Source organism: Pongo abelii, chromosome 7 (assembly GCF_028885655.2).
Source record: "Pongo abelii isolate AG06213 chromosome 7, NHGRI_mPonAbe1-v2.0_pri, whole genome shotgun sequence".
Taxonomy (NCBI): Eukaryota; Metazoa; Chordata; class Mammalia; order Primates; family Hominidae; genus Pongo; species Pongo abelii.
Window position 1 is genome coordinate 63,756,137 of NC_071992.2, and position 15,835 is coordinate 63,771,971.

Consider the following 15,835-nt stretch of genomic DNA (forward strand, 5'->3'; position numbering starts at 1 on the left):
CCATTGCATGGAGGATAACAAAGGTCATTGCTATGCCAACCACCAGGAGCAGGATCCAAACACTTCTGTTCACTCCATCCTGGGCTGCACCTTTACTATTTACCCAAGTTCAGTAAGACACAAAACTCACATTTTACAAGTTATATGGAACAGGATTATTACTTACAGGTAGGTGGCAAGGGACAACAGAAGCCCAGGATCCACAGTGAGCTGGTCAGCCGAGGCTCTGGAGAGCTGTCGGGGTTGGATGGAGTTCTGACTGAACATGCCACACTTGGACTGCAGCTTAGGGATCCCAAAAGGCAACCCACCTTGGGTTAATTCAGGGCACATGTGAGTTGCTGGGCTAACGCATTGAAGGGCATCCTGCTTTTAGGATAAAGAATAAAGCTCAGGCTATCCTGAGCAATTCTTCTCTAACTCAAGAAGTTCTCTTCCCTAGGAGGGCAAATAACAAAGCCTGGTCTATTTCTGGCAGTTCCTCCCTGTCTCAGGATATTGCATGCTCACACATGGTTCAATTATTCTGAGAACTACAATCAACAAGACAGAGTAAGACTAGGTCAGTCAAGGCTATACAGAAACTGTCCAACACTTGGATCTTACACTGTTGCTGAATGTGGTTATTAGCTCCAAGAGATTTTTTAAAAAAAATATTGTGGGGTTTTCTTTATAAAGGATAGTATCATTTACAAATACTTCTTGCTTTTCAATTTAGATGACGTTTCCTTTCCTGCCTAATTTATCTGGTTAAAATGTCTGATACACTGTTGAATAGAAGAGGCAAGGGCACATGTTCATGTCTTGTTCCTGATATTGGGAGAAAGCATCCCGTTTTTCACCAGTAAGTATGATATTAGCCCTGGTTTTTCTTAGATTGCTTTCATCAGATTGAGTAAGTTTCATTCTATTCCTATATTGTTGAGAGTTTTATCATGAAATAATGTTGGATTTTTCCAAGTATTTTCTCTATTGAGAAAATTATGTCTTTTTCCCATTTATTCAATTAATATTATGTTATGTTTATTAATTTTTTTCTATGTTGAACCAAACTTGAATTTCTGAAACAAATCTAATTTGATCATTGTTTCTAATCTTTTAAACACATTGCTAAATTAATTTAGTTTGCTAGTATTTGTTGGCAGAATTCACCAAAAAGTCATTCCATCTTGGGTTTTTCGCTGTGAAATAGTTTTAAAACTACTCTGTCACAAGCCTATTATATTGTCTATTTCTTCTTGGGTTAGTTTAGACGGTTCATGTCTTTCTATAAATATATCTATGTTATTTGATTATCTAATTTGTTACCATACAATTGTGCATAGTATCTTCATAAAAATTTTATATCTGTAAGGCCAAGAGTAATGTTCCTCTTTTCATTTTTGATTTCAGTAATTTGAGTCTGCTCTCTGTTTTTTGTCAATCTTACTCAAGATTTGCCATTTTGTTGTTCTCTCCAAAATGTTACATATTTGGTTTAATTTTCTCTATTATTTGTCTATGATTTATTTCATTTCTTTCCACTTTAATATTTACTTTTTCTTTCTTTCTGCTTGTTTTGTGTTGAGTTTGCTCTTCTTTCTGTGGATGGTGAAAGGTTTATTTTAGATCTTCATTGTGCTGTTGTGTAAATGTTTAAAGCTATAGATTTCCTTCTAAGTACTGCTTTTGATGTTCCCCATAAGTTTTAGTATCTTGTGCCTTTGTTTTCATTAATCTCAAGGTACTTTTTAATTTTCTGTGTGATTTCTTTCTGATCTATTGGTTATTAGGTGTGGTGTTTAATTTTCACATATTCGTGACTGTGAAAATTATTCTGTCATTGATTTCTAATTTCTTTACATTGTAGTCATACTCTTGTACAATTTTACCATCATTTAAAATTTATTTTGACTTCTTTTATGGCCTAACATATGGTATATCATGGTGAGTGTTTCATGTGTACTTGAGAAGAATGTGTATTCTGCTGTTGCTGCGTGGAGTGATCTGTACATGTCTGTTAGGTCTAGTTGACTTACAGCATTGTGTAAGTCTTTAATTTCGTTACTGATCTTCTGTCTCCGTGTTCTATACACCATTGAAAATGAGGTATTGCAGTCTTATTATTGTGAAATGCCTACTTTTCCTCTCAATTTTGGCTTCGTATACTTGTAGCTTTCTTTTTAAGTACTATATATCTTAACGTTATTTGTGCTTCTTGTTGGCTTAATCACTTTATCATTAAAAATGTCTTTCAGCTGGGTGCAGTGGTTCATGCCAGTAATCCCAGAACTTTGGGAGGCCCAGTCGCCCAGTCGGGTGGATTGCTTGAGCCCAGGAGTTTGAAACTAGCCTGGGCAAGATGGTGAAACCCCATCTCTACCAAAAAGTACAAAAATTAGCTCAGCATGATGGCTCGCACCTGTAGCCCCAGCTACTTTAAAGGCTGAGGTAAGAGGATCTCTTGAGTCCAGGAGTTCAAAGCTGCAGTGAGCCAAGATGGCACCACTGCACTCCAGCCTGGGTGCCAGAACAAGATCTTGTTAAAATAAAATAAAATAAAATAAAATATTTCTTTGTGTCTAGTGACAAATTTTGTCTTAAAATATATTTTGTGTAATATTAGTTTAGTCACTCCAGTTCCTTTGTGATAAGTTTGTGTGGCATAACTTTTTTCTATTTGTTAACCTTCAAACTATGTGTATATTTGATTATAAAGTGTCTCTATTGTGGTAAATATTTTGTTGAGCCATGTTTTTTAGGTATTTCAGCAATATTTGCCTTTTAATTAGAGAGCTTAAATAATTTCCATTTTATGTAGTTACCAATAAGTAGAATTTATGTCTATCATTTTCCTATTTGTTTTCTATATGTCTTATGCCTTTTTTCTCCCCATTCTTCTATTATTGGTTTCTTGTTTTCAGTAGATATCTTCTATGGTAACATTTTAATTTATTTTTTAAAATGTATTTTTTGAGATTTTCTTCAGTGATCACCTTGTAGATTACAAATAATATTTTAACACCTTACAATTTCATTTAGATAAATACCTGCTAAATTTTCATAGTATACAGAAAGTTTACTTCTGTATACTATATAGCTCCCCTATATAGCTCCATTTTCTCCCCTCCTTTATGTTATTGTTATACAAATTACATCTTAACATGTGTGTTTACATCAGAACATATATTCACCCAGCTGTCTTTTAAATTACATAGGGCAAAAATACAAGTCAAACAAAAGTTATATTTATACTGTCAAACTTTTAGGAAATTTTTCCAGGGACAGTTTCTCTCAGTTTTAGTTTATTTGGGAATGTCTTAATTTCTCCTTCAATTTTGAAGAGTAGTTTTCTAGATACAGCATTGTTTGTTGAAAGATTTATTTATTAGTATTTTTATTTGTTTCTGTTTATGGGACCATGGAAGTCAGAAAGCAGTGGGGTGACACATTTAAAATACTACTAAATATAGCTGGTTTCGTTTCTATCTCTTTACTGATATTCTCTGTTTTGGTAAGACATTATTCTGATACTTTCTCCTAGTTCTTTAGAATGTAAACTTTCACTCTTTGAACATACTTAAAATAGCTAATTTAAATCTTTGTCTAGTAAGGTCAATATCTGATATTCTTTAGTAAAGTGACAATTATTAATTGCTTTTTTTTCCTTCCTACAGGCCACGGTTTAAAATAATTTTTTATATCTCATTAAAAAATCTGGACATTTAAAATGATATAATGCTTCAATTCCAGAAATAATAATCTTTCTTTTCTCTCTGGTTTGTTGTTGTTGCCGCTTGCTGTAGCTTTGTTTGTTTAGTGAATTTTGTTATCTAATTCTCTAATGTCTGCATTCTTTGGCATGTGTAGTCATTGATGTCTCGATTCATTTAGCTTAGTGTTTAGCTATTGACTAGGCAGAAATATGCCTAAATTTCTGGAACCATTAAGTCTCTCAGTTTTTGCTGAGAGGCTTTCTGTGCATGTTGGGGCATGCTTTCAACATTCAGCTAGACACCTTACAGCTCTGCCTTAGCTTTCACTTCTGGCTTGCGCAGTGTCACAAGGTCAGCCAGAAGTGACAGCTTAGGACGTTTTCAGGCCTTTTTTGAGAACACCATGTATACAACCCTGGGAATGCACACAGTCCTATGCATGCACGTGGACTTCTAGATTTCTAAGAGTATATCAGAGCTCTTAAAAGCCCTTATGGGGATCTCATTCCCAACATTTTCTCCTAAACTTTTGGTTACTCTATCATTTGCCCAGACTGCTATTTGGCACCTGAGGCAGTGATGAAGTTAAAACACTTGCCGGTAAATGATTTTGACAAATGCTCCCTTTAAAGAGATTTTCACACCTGACAAGTGCCATGTCAAGTCAAATACAGACAACCTTGAAAGTGGGTCTTCCTCAAATCCACCAGACAAGTCAAATGATGACAATTCTTTGGGAATGGGGCTTTGAAAGAGCTCCAGCTTCCTTCTGCTTTCTTTTGCTTCTTTCCAGGTTGGTCATGCTGTACCAGGAATGTGTTCTATTATTTTTCAAGGATACTGGGGTGATGGAGAAGGGATAATATGACTGGAGTAAGCTAAAATGACAAAAAGCTCACTCTTACTGAGATTCAGCAAGTTTTCTTGTATAAATGCTCCTCTGCTGTAAAACTTTGGTTAATTTCTAGAATGCTAAAAAAGTTTATTCTGATCTTTCTCCTAGTTTTCTTTTGATGTATGAGGAACAAAATGTTCAAAAGTCCCAATTTCACCATTTTTTGATATCCTATTCATTGTAATTTTTCCCTCTCTTTATAAGATCTTTAAAGTTTATCAGTTTGTAAGCTGGGAAAATTGTAGTACTCCATTCTTTAGTTTCTCTTTTTATAGATATCACTGTCCTTTGACTGTTACAATTCAATATTTTAGTGCCATTAAGGTGTATATTTTCTCTTATCTTGGTAGTTTTAGATTACAGGGTGACTCTAACTTCTCTTATTCCTTCTTGACTAGAAAAAAGCAGTCCTATATATGGTTTTAAAATTTGAATATGCTTGTCCTGTGCTCAGTTAAGCCCTTTCTTGCTTAAAATATAGCCCATCATCTTGAAGCCATTAACAATAATTTTGGTCTGAGGCAGAATTCTTCAATTACTTGAAAGAGGATCTTTAATAGAAAGTAACTAATAGTTATGCTCAGGGGTTTTATCTCCTCCTAAAACTGCATTTTCAACTACTATTATTCATGCCCTATTTAGTGTCTGGGAACAGTTTTTCGTACTCTGTACCTTCAAGGCCTGACATTTTAGTCAATTATATTTCAGAATATATGCAATGTATATGTATGTTGGCAAAAATATATTTCTTTTCAATTCTGTTTATATATCACATACCTATATATTTTATTTGTTTAACTCTTTTGACTTAAAAGAGAAAGCAAAAGTGGTCAATCCAAAATTCTGATTTTATTCTGCCACCTGCTCTGAAACTACTGTTATCCTTTATCAAAGGATACTTTCCCTCTTTTAAGATCAATGTTTTCACCAATGACTATCCTCCAGCATGGCTAAAAATCAGGTTTGTATTGTTAGGGAAGACAAAGAGAGTAAACCTTGTGTAACATTTTGAAGTCTGACAAAGTGACTAAATTAGCCACAGAATCTGAACTTAGTAGACTAGTTCAGTGAAATATAGAAAGAACTCAATGACATCAGCATGGGTCAGGCAATGCCAAAGCTCTTGAATCAAATTGTAGCCAGTGCCATATCACTATAGAAGGCTTATTTTGATGAAGTAGTTGTGGTAGTTTTTGTTCTTATTTTGCTTACTACAACCATGACTAAATTTTTAGCATTTATTCTTATCAATTATAATTTATTTAATCCTTTGATATCCCCATTTCTTCTAGAATTTTTTTCAAATATGCTCTTTAAAATACATATTTTTCTCTGTATACTCCCTGTAAATTATCTACAATAGTATATAGGAAAAAAGTTAGAAATCATTCTGAAGAAATTTTACTTAATGTTGTTTTAAAAGTATTTCTAGTTTGGACAGGGGTAGAGCAAGATGGCAGAATGATTGTCCCTCTTTGTAAGGACGTTAACTATCTACACAAAAAAAGCACCTTCATAAGAGCCAAAAATCAGGTGAGCACTCACAGTACCTGGTTTTAACTTCATATCGCTGAAAGAGGCACGGAAGAGGTAACAGAAACTGTTTTGAATCGCTAATGCCACTTCTCCCCAAACCCTGGCAGTGGGGGCATGGTGTGGAGAGTGATTCTGTGTGCCGGGGAGAGGGAGAGCACAACAATTGTGAGGCACTGAACTCAGTGCTGCCCTATTATACCAGAGAACAAAACCTGGCCAAACTCAGCAGAAGCCCACCTATGGAGGAAACATTTAGACCAGCCCTAGACAGAGGTGAATCACCAATTCCAGCAGTTAGATATTTAGTTCCTGCAAGCCTTGCCAGTGTAGGATAAGGTGCTCTGGGAACTTAAATAATCTTGAAAGGAAGTCTGGCCACAAGGATGGCAACTCCTAGGCGAGTCCTAGTGCATAACTGTGCCCAGAGTCAGAGGACTCGTGTTGGGGGTGGGCGTGCCACCTACTGAGACACCTGGGTAGTCTAAGAAATGATGGCATCACCTCTCCCCAACCCCAGGCTGCACAGCTCACAGCTCCAAAAGAGACCGCTTACTTCTGCTTGAGAAGAGGAGAGGGAAGAGTGAGGAGGACCCTGTCTTATATCTTAGATACCAGCTCAGCTACAGCAGGATAGGGAACTTGTCAGAATTGTGAGGCCCCCTTTCTAGGTCCTACCTCCTGAATGACATTTCTAGACACACCGTGGGCCAGAAGGGAACTCACTGCCTTGAAGGAAAGGACCCAGTCCCGGCAGGATTTATCACCTGCTAACTGAATAGCCCTTGTGCTCTAAACAACCAGCAGTAATAGCCAGGTACTACGTCGAGGGATTTGGGTGAGACCCTGAGACTTGCTGGCTTCAGGTGAAACTCAACATATTTCCAGCTCTGGAGGCTATGGGGGAGGCTCCTTTTCCTTCAGAAAAGTGGAGAGAAATGTAAAAGGGACTTTGTTCTTTACCTTAGGTAGCAGCTTGGCCACAAAGGGTAGGGCACAAGTGGGCTCTTGGGGTCCCAGATTCCAGGACTTGGCTATTGGATGGTATTTCTGGATCTGCCCTGGGCTGGGGGTGAGGGTGGGGGCACTTCCATGAAGGGTGAGTCCTAGGCCAGGCAGCATTCACTGCAAGCTGACTTAAGAGCCCCTGGGCTTTAAGGGAACATCAGCAGTAGTCTGGCTGTACTCCCCATGGGCCTGTGATGGTGGTGGCCATGGGGTGAGGGTTCTCTGTCAATGGAATGGCAAGGGAAGAGTGAAGAGTGGGAAGGACTGTCTTGTGGTTTGAGTGTCAGCTCGGCCACAGTAAAATAGAACAACAGGTAGACATTGGACTTAATCTGCACTATATACCAAATGGATCTAATAGATATTTACAGAACATTTCATTCAACAGTTGCAGAATACACGTTATTTTCCTTGGTGCTTGGATTATTCTCAAGGATATACCATATATTAGGTCACAAAACAAGTCTCAAAACATTAGAAAAATTGAAGTAATATCAAGCATCTTCTCTGACTACAATGGAATAAAACTAGACATGAGTAACAAGAGGAACTTTAGAAACTATACAAATACATGGAAATTAAACAATTTGCTCCTGAATGAACAGTGGGTCAATGAAGAAATTAAGAAGGAAGTTGAAAAATTTCTTGAAACAAATATTAATGGAAACACAACATACCAAAACTCATGAAACACAGCAAAAGTAGTATTAAGAGGCAAGTTTATAGCTATAAGTGCCTACATCAAAAAAGAAGAAAAACTTCAAGTAAACATGTTACTGATGCATTTTAAAGAACTAGAAAAGCAAGAGCAAATCAAACCCCAAATTAGTAGAAGAAAAGAAACAATAAATATCAGAGAAGAAATAAATGAAATTGAAATAAAAAAATTTAAAAGATCAATGAAACAAAAAGTTGGCTTTTTGAAAAGTTAAACAAAATTGACAAACCTTTAGCCAGACTAAGAAAAAAGAGAGAAGATTCAAATAAATAAAATCAGAGATGAAAATGGACACAAGTGATACTGCAGAAATTCACAGAATTGTTAGTAGCCACTACAAACAACTACAGGACAATAAATTGGAAAATCTAGAAGATATGGACAAATTTCTAGACACATACAGCTTACCAAGATTGACCACGAAGAAATCTAAAACCTGAACAGACCAATTACAAGCAACAAGATCAAAGCTGTAATAAAAAGTTTCCCAGTAAAGAAAAACCCAGGACACAATGGCTTTACTGCTGAATTCTACAAAAGATTTAAAGAACTAATAGCAATCATACTCTATTCTGAAAAACAGAGGAGGAAGAAATACTTCCACACTCATTCTATGAGGCAAGTATTACCTGATACCAAAACCAGACAAAGACATTGAGAAAATAAAACTAAAGGCCAATTTCTCTGATGAATACTGATGCAAAAATTCTCAACAAAATGCTAGTAACCCAAATTCAACAATATGTTAAAATGAGCATTCTTCATGAACAAGTGAGATTTATCCCTGGGATGCAAGGATGGTTCAACATATGCAAATCAACATCATATGAACACAATGAAGGACATCAACCATATAATCATTTTAATTGATGTTGAAAAAGCATGTGATACAAATCAACATCTCTTAATGATAAAAACCCTAAACAACTGGGTATATAGAGAACATATCTAAACATAATGAAAGCTATATATGACAGACCCACAGCTAGTATCATACATAATGAGGAGAAATTGAAAGCCTTTCCTCTAAAATCTGGAACATGACAAGGATGCCCACTGTCACCACTGTTATTAAACATAGTACTGGAAGTCTGAGCTAGAGCAATCAGACAAGATAAATATATAAAAAGCATCCAAATTGGAAAGGAAGACGTCAATTATCCTTGTTTGCTGATGATATGATCTTATATTTGAAAAAACCTAAAGACTCAACAAGAAAACTATTAGAACTGATAAATAAATTAAGTAAAGTTGCAGGATACAATATTAACATACAAAAATTGTAGCATTTCTATAAGCCAACAGTGAGCAATGTGATAAAGAACTCAGAAAAGTAATCCCATTTACAGTAGCCATATATAAAGGTAAATACCTAAGAATTAACTTAACCAAAGAAGTGAAAGTTCTCTATCATGAAAATTATAAGACATTGATGAAAGAAATTGAAGAGGACACACAAAAATGGAGGCATGTTCATGGATTGGAAGAATCAATATTGTTAAAATATCTATAACACCTGAAGCAATCTACAGATTAAATGTAATTCCTATGAAAATACCAATGACATACTTCACAGAAACAGAAAAAACAATCCTCAAATTTATGTGAAACCACAAAAGACACAGAATAGCCAAAAGTATCCAAAACAAAAAGAACAAAACTGGAGGAATCACATTACCTGACTTCAAAATATACTGCTGAGATACAGTAACCAAAGCGCATGGTACTGGCATAAAAACAGACACATAGATGAATGGAACAGAATAGAGAACCCCCAAACAAATCCACACACCTACAGCAAACTCATTTTTGACAAAAGCGCCAAGAACATGCACTGAGGAAAAGACAGTCTCTTCAATAAATGGTGCTGGGAAAACTGGACATCTATATGCAGAGGTATGAAACTAGAGCTCTTTCTCTCATCATATACAAGATCAAATCAAAGTAGATTAAAGACTTAAATCTAAGACTTCAAACTATGAAACTACTACAAGAAAACATTGGTGAAACTTTCCAGGGCACTGGTCTGGGCAAAAATGTTTTGAGTAATACCCTACAAGCACAGGCAACCAAAGCAAAAATGGACAAATAGGATAATGTCAAGTTAAAGCTTCTGTACAGCAAAGGGAACAGCAAAGTGAAAAGATAAGCCACAGAATACAAGAAAATATTTGCAAACTAGCCATCTGACAAGTGATTAATAACTAGAATATGTAAAGAACTCAAACAGTTCAATAGGAAAAAGTCTGTTAATCCCATTTAAAAATGGCAAAAGGTCTGAATAGACATTTTTCAAAAGACAAGTGAAACCCCATCTCTACTAAAAATACAAAAATGAGCTGGGCATGGTGGCGCATGCCTGTAGTCTCAGCTACTCAGGAGGCTGAGGCAGGAGAATCGCTTGAACCCTGGAGGCAGAGGTTGCAGTGAACTGAGATCATACCACTGCACTCCAGCAACAGAGTGAGACCCTGTCAAAAAAAAAAAAAAGACATAAAGATGGCAAACAGACACGTGACAACGTGCTCAACATCACTGATCATCAGAGAAATGCAAATCAAAACTTCAATGATGACAAGTGTGGTGGCTCATGCCTGTATTCCTAGCACTTTTGGAGGCTGAGGCTGGTGGACCACTTGAGCTCGGGACAACATGGTGAAACCTCATCTCTGCAAAAAGCACACAAAAAAATTAGTTGGGTGTGGTGGCATGCACCTATATTCCCAGCTACTCTGGAGGCTGAGGTAGGAGGATCAATTGAGCACAGGAGGTCGAGGCTGCAATCAGCTGTTATCACACCCCTGCACTCCAGCCTGGATGGCACAGCAAGACCCTGTCTCCAACAACAAAAACAAAAATAAAAAACAAAAACAAAACCCTAAAAAAACCTTCCATGAAATATCACCTCACCCAAGTTAAAATGGATTATATCCAAAAGACAGGTAATAACAAATGCTGGCAAGGACGTGGAGAAAAGGGAACCCCTGTACAGTGTTGGTGGGAATGTAAATTAGTACAATCATGGAGAACGGTTTGGAGGTTCCTCAAAAAACTAAAAATGGAGCTACTATATGATCCAGTAATCCCATTGCTGGGTATCTACCCAAACAAAAGAAATCAGTATATTGAAGAGAGATTTGCACTCCTGTGTTTGTTTCAGCACTGTTCACAATAACCAAGATTCAGAAGCCACCTAAGTGTCTATCAGCAGATGAATGGATGAAAATAAATGTGGTGCTTATACACAATGGAGTACTATTCAGCCATAAAGAAGAATGAGATCCTGTCATTTGCAACAATATGGATGGAATTGGAGATGATTATTTTAAGTTAAATGAGGTATAAACAGAGAAACATCACATATTCTCACATATTTGTGGGATCTAAAAATCAAAACAATTAAACTCATGGAAATAGAGAGTAGAAGGAAGGTTTCCAGAGGCTAGGAAGGGCAGTGGGGGTGGAGGAGGTAGAGAGGGGAGGTGGGAATGGTTAATGGGCACGAAAAATAATTAGAAGGAATTAATTAGAACTACTATTTGATAACACAACAGAGTGATTATAGTTAACATAATTTAATTGTACACTTATAAAAAACTAAAAGAGAATAATTGGATGGATTACAATACAAAGGATAAATGCTTGATGGGATGAATACCCAATTGTCCATGATGTGATTATTTCACATTGCATGCCGGTATCAAAACATCTCAGGTACACCTACCATGTACCCACAAAAATTAAAAATGAAAATTTGTTCTAGCTCTATTATGTTATTGTTGTTAAATCCTGCAAGTACGTTTTCTATCCAATTTAATAATCTCATCTGGACTATTATTATTTTATACATATTTTACTTATTTACTAACAAATATATAAACTATGAGAAGTAGGTATTAAACAAAATGCATTTGTTTTATTAAAATAAAAGCTAGCTTCATTTTGCAGAAAAAGAGGTGTGCTATGTTATTAGGAACAGGGAAAATTGCAAACATATTTATATTGTTAGTATTGCCTCTTGTTTAAATAATCATTTTTCAACAAAATGTACAATGGACTACTGCATTTTAAAGCAATTCCAAAAGCAAACTTAAAACTTAACAAGAAAATTCTTATTATATAATTTTTTTTAAAAAAAAAGCTGAATGCAAAAATAAATCTGGTACCCTACTGACAAGAAACAGCCAATACTAATATCTTTCTCCAATAGCAGTACCAACTGACTCTAGGACTGGGGAAGGGAGTATAAAAGATAGGCCTAGACATCTTGTCTCAGAAAGGAAGAAAGTGCTCAACACACACACATGCGCATCCACACGCACACACACTTTGATGGGGGTATGTCAAAGGAGCACACCGGCCCCCTGAAATGAGCTCATAATGGCCAAACCAAGAAATATTTGAGCAAAAAAAAAAAAAAAAAACAATACAATAGTATTAAATTATAGCCCAAAGTATAAAATAAATATCCATGAGCACATACAGATACAGATAGATAGATAGGTAGATAGATAGATAGATAGATAGATAGATAGGACAAATCTCCCAATATAGAAATATTCCAAGTGATTTACATAGACGTTCTGAATTCTGCCCTCACAATGGAAAACTGTAACTCTGCATTCTCTGCAGGTGTGGACTGTGTGCATAGGCACTTCTTCTAAAACCTACAATATGGAAAGGGGAATAAAGAGTACCTTTCCTGTGGAGAAACATGACAAACACTACCTCAGTTAAGTGACCTTGGTCAATACCACCAGCTACACATCATGTTGATAGCATGCACTCTTGAGAGGATAAGATGGAACGAGCAATTATCTCTGGGCCTTCCTCCCAATACCCTATAATACCAGTCTTCTTAAAACAAAAATATTAGAGAAGTTTTAACAGAACACCTTGTAAAATATCTCACCAAGGCTCCTCAAAAATGTCAAGGTTCTTAAAAACAAAACAAAACAAAACAAAAAATGAGAAACTGACACAGCCAAGAGGAGCCTGGGAAGATATGGCAACAAATTACAATGTAGTAACCTAGATGGGATCCTGGCACAGAAAAAGGACATCCTTTAAAAACTAAGGACATTTCTATAAGGTATAGGCTTTAGTTAATTAGTTAACAATAAAGTACCATCATTTGTTCATTAATTAAAACAAATGTGTCATAGTAATGCAAGATGTTAATAGTAGAGAAAACTGAGTGTAGGATATAGGGGAACTCTGTACTATCTATAATTCTTTTCTTTTTTATTATACTTTAAGTTTTAGGGTACATGTGAACAACGTGCAGTTCTGTTACATATGTATACGTGTGCCATGTTGGTGTGCTGCACCCATTAACTCGTCATTTAACATTAGGTATATCTCCTAATGCTATCCCTCCCCACCCCCCACCCCACAACAGGACGTCCCGGTATAGTTTTTTCGTAACTCTAAAACAGTTCTAAAATTCTGTGTATTAAAAATTTAATCTGTTCTATGATTTCAGTTTGAGATAAAAATATAGTTATGTATATCACTCTGGTGAACTCTGGATGCTGGGATTTCAATTTTAAAATTTCTTCTGTATATCTTTCCTATAGTTTACATTTTTTATAGTTTTCAAATTTGCCTTACAATGAGATATATTAATTTCATTATTATATAAAGCAGTAAACATGTTTTAAAAATTCTTAGGCCCTTCGAAAATGCCAATTATTGCCTCTAAATTTTAATAATAATGTATTTGCAATACAGTATTTTGCAATATGCTTCAAGAAAAATATATTTTTGTTATGCCACTTTTGTTTATGTTTTAAACCCTAAGTTCATCATTATTATCTTAAGCATTTTATTGGCTCTAGGAATTCTTATTTTATTACCAATCACATTAAACGATTTGTCCATGAATCAATGTTGTCTCAAATGCAGAAGTATGGTCTTCATCTAAGGTAAGCCTGGCATGAGCATCTGTGGTAGGATCTCTTTAATGACTACAGTGTTATACTTGACACGTGCCCAATTCTGTCCGCCTAGTTTCTAATTGCACATGAAGTGGTTTATCATGAATGAAACATCCTTAAATTTAAATTTAATGGGAATGTAAAATCTAATAAAAGCTAAATGTTGGGACACACAGAGGGTAGTTTATGAACAACTATTTAAGTACTGTGGAAAAATACTGTTATTATAGTTAAGAGTATTTGATGTTCTTAAGATCTTGCATGTATGTCTAGTAAAAATTTGTTTTCATTTTTGTCATACTTATTAATCTGAATGGTTTAGTGCCTGGCACACTAAAGATTCATTAAATCATTTGTTGGATAAATTGGTAGATATAAAAACATAATCACAGCTCAAATATTAATTATATGTGAGACTTTTATGCTATAGAGTAATCACTAGAAAACATATCCTATTAGTTGGTGTAAATATTCAATTTTAAGCAAAATTAAATGTTGATCCTTAAAACATAAGTTATAACAATTATAATTCTTCATGAAGAAACTGCCAGTCAGCTCATAAGGAAGTTTTTATGTATTTTATATATTCCTTAGGCATAAAATCCATTTTTCTAATTTCACGTAAATGTGCTTTGATTTTTTCTGTATGTCTAATTTAAAGGAAATAATTAACACATTAAATACCAACTTACATCTTCTATGGAAAATGAGACTTTGCTTCTTGATAATTGTACCTATCTCAAAGTTTATTCTGAGGCTATCTGGTGAGCCCTGTCTGAGAAAAAATAAATAGAAGCACAACACAAATGAGTATTTTAGGGTATTAATACTATTAATCTACATATTTCATAAGATACCATCAGATCTCATACCTTCTCATGTCAATTATCCAAAATGTGATTATTCTGAATCTCCTTTTGTTGCTTTTGTTAATGACATTTAATTAACACTAACTTTCATTACATTTACTTATTTTCTCTTTTTATAGTTATAAACAAGGTTCTTAAAATTAAGATATAACATACTCTTATGGTGATATTTTTATACTTTCGTATGCAATTTTGAGCTGGGCACTCAATGCAGTTTTTGGTTGGTTTCTCAGTAAAATAAAAGATTATAGTAACAATTATTTCCTTCTCTTCCAGCAGTGTTTTAAGTGTTCTTCCATTGGTAAATTGGTATAAGAGAAAAAGTTCCACATAATAACAAAATAATTATATTGTAAATTCAATTTATCAAGGCTCAATGTCTATATAATAAGTTTATTTTCTTAGTATAGCGTATATTTTGAAGCAATATTATTATAGCATTTATAAATGTTATCTGGACATAAGGCTCACTTTCCACATAGTGTATTATAATTTAAAGCAGTAAGTTTATTAATTTTTTAATCTGATCATCTTTAAAATGATATTAAAGTACAACAGTTAAGACTGCACTTGTACCCCTTAAATTTATATGTATAAAATATAGGACAGTGGTTAGATAATTTGTTTGTGTTTTTTTTTTTTTTTTTTTTTGAGATGAAGTCTTGCTCTGTCACCCAGGCTGGAGTGCAGTGATGCAATCTTGGATTTTGGCTCGCTGCATCCTCTGCCTCCTGGGTTTAAGCGATTCTCCTGCCTCAGCCTCCGAAGTAGATGGGATTACAGACACCTGCCACCATGCACGGCTAATCATTTTTTTTTTTTGTATTTTTAGTAGAGATGGGGTTTCACCATGTTGGCCAGGCTGGTTTTGAACTCCTGACCTCAAGTGATCTGCCTGCCTCGGCCTCCCAAAGTGCTAGAATTACTGGCATAAGTGCCTGGCAGTGATTAGATAACTAATGGCTAAAGTTAAGTGAAGCAGATGTATATAAGCAATGAAAAATGAGCAACCTTCAAATATGGAATCTAATGATAAGAAATAATGGTTATTTAAATAACTACAAGGGTAATAAAAGACATGATGGTTATTTTGATTTTTTTATTTGCAAATGCCAGGATCTATAGGCTTCCCGGATGATGTGATCCAGACAAGTATTTTCCTCTCTTATTTGCTCCCT

The 15,835-nt window shown here is 35.1% G+C and overlaps 1 long non-coding RNA gene across 1 annotated transcript in view; it reads left to right on the top strand.

Moving 5' to 3' along the window:
• Nucleotides 1-523: 523 nt before the first annotated feature.
• LOC134761853 (uncharacterized) overlaps nt 524-15,835 on the top strand; it is a 63,759-nt gene continuing 48,447 nt past the window's right edge. The window contains exons 1-2 of the long non-coding RNA XR_010141010.1: nt 524-562; nt 719-844. This is a non-coding gene — a long non-coding RNA (uncharacterized LOC134761853). The remainder of the gene's footprint in view (nt 563-718; nt 845-15,835) is intronic.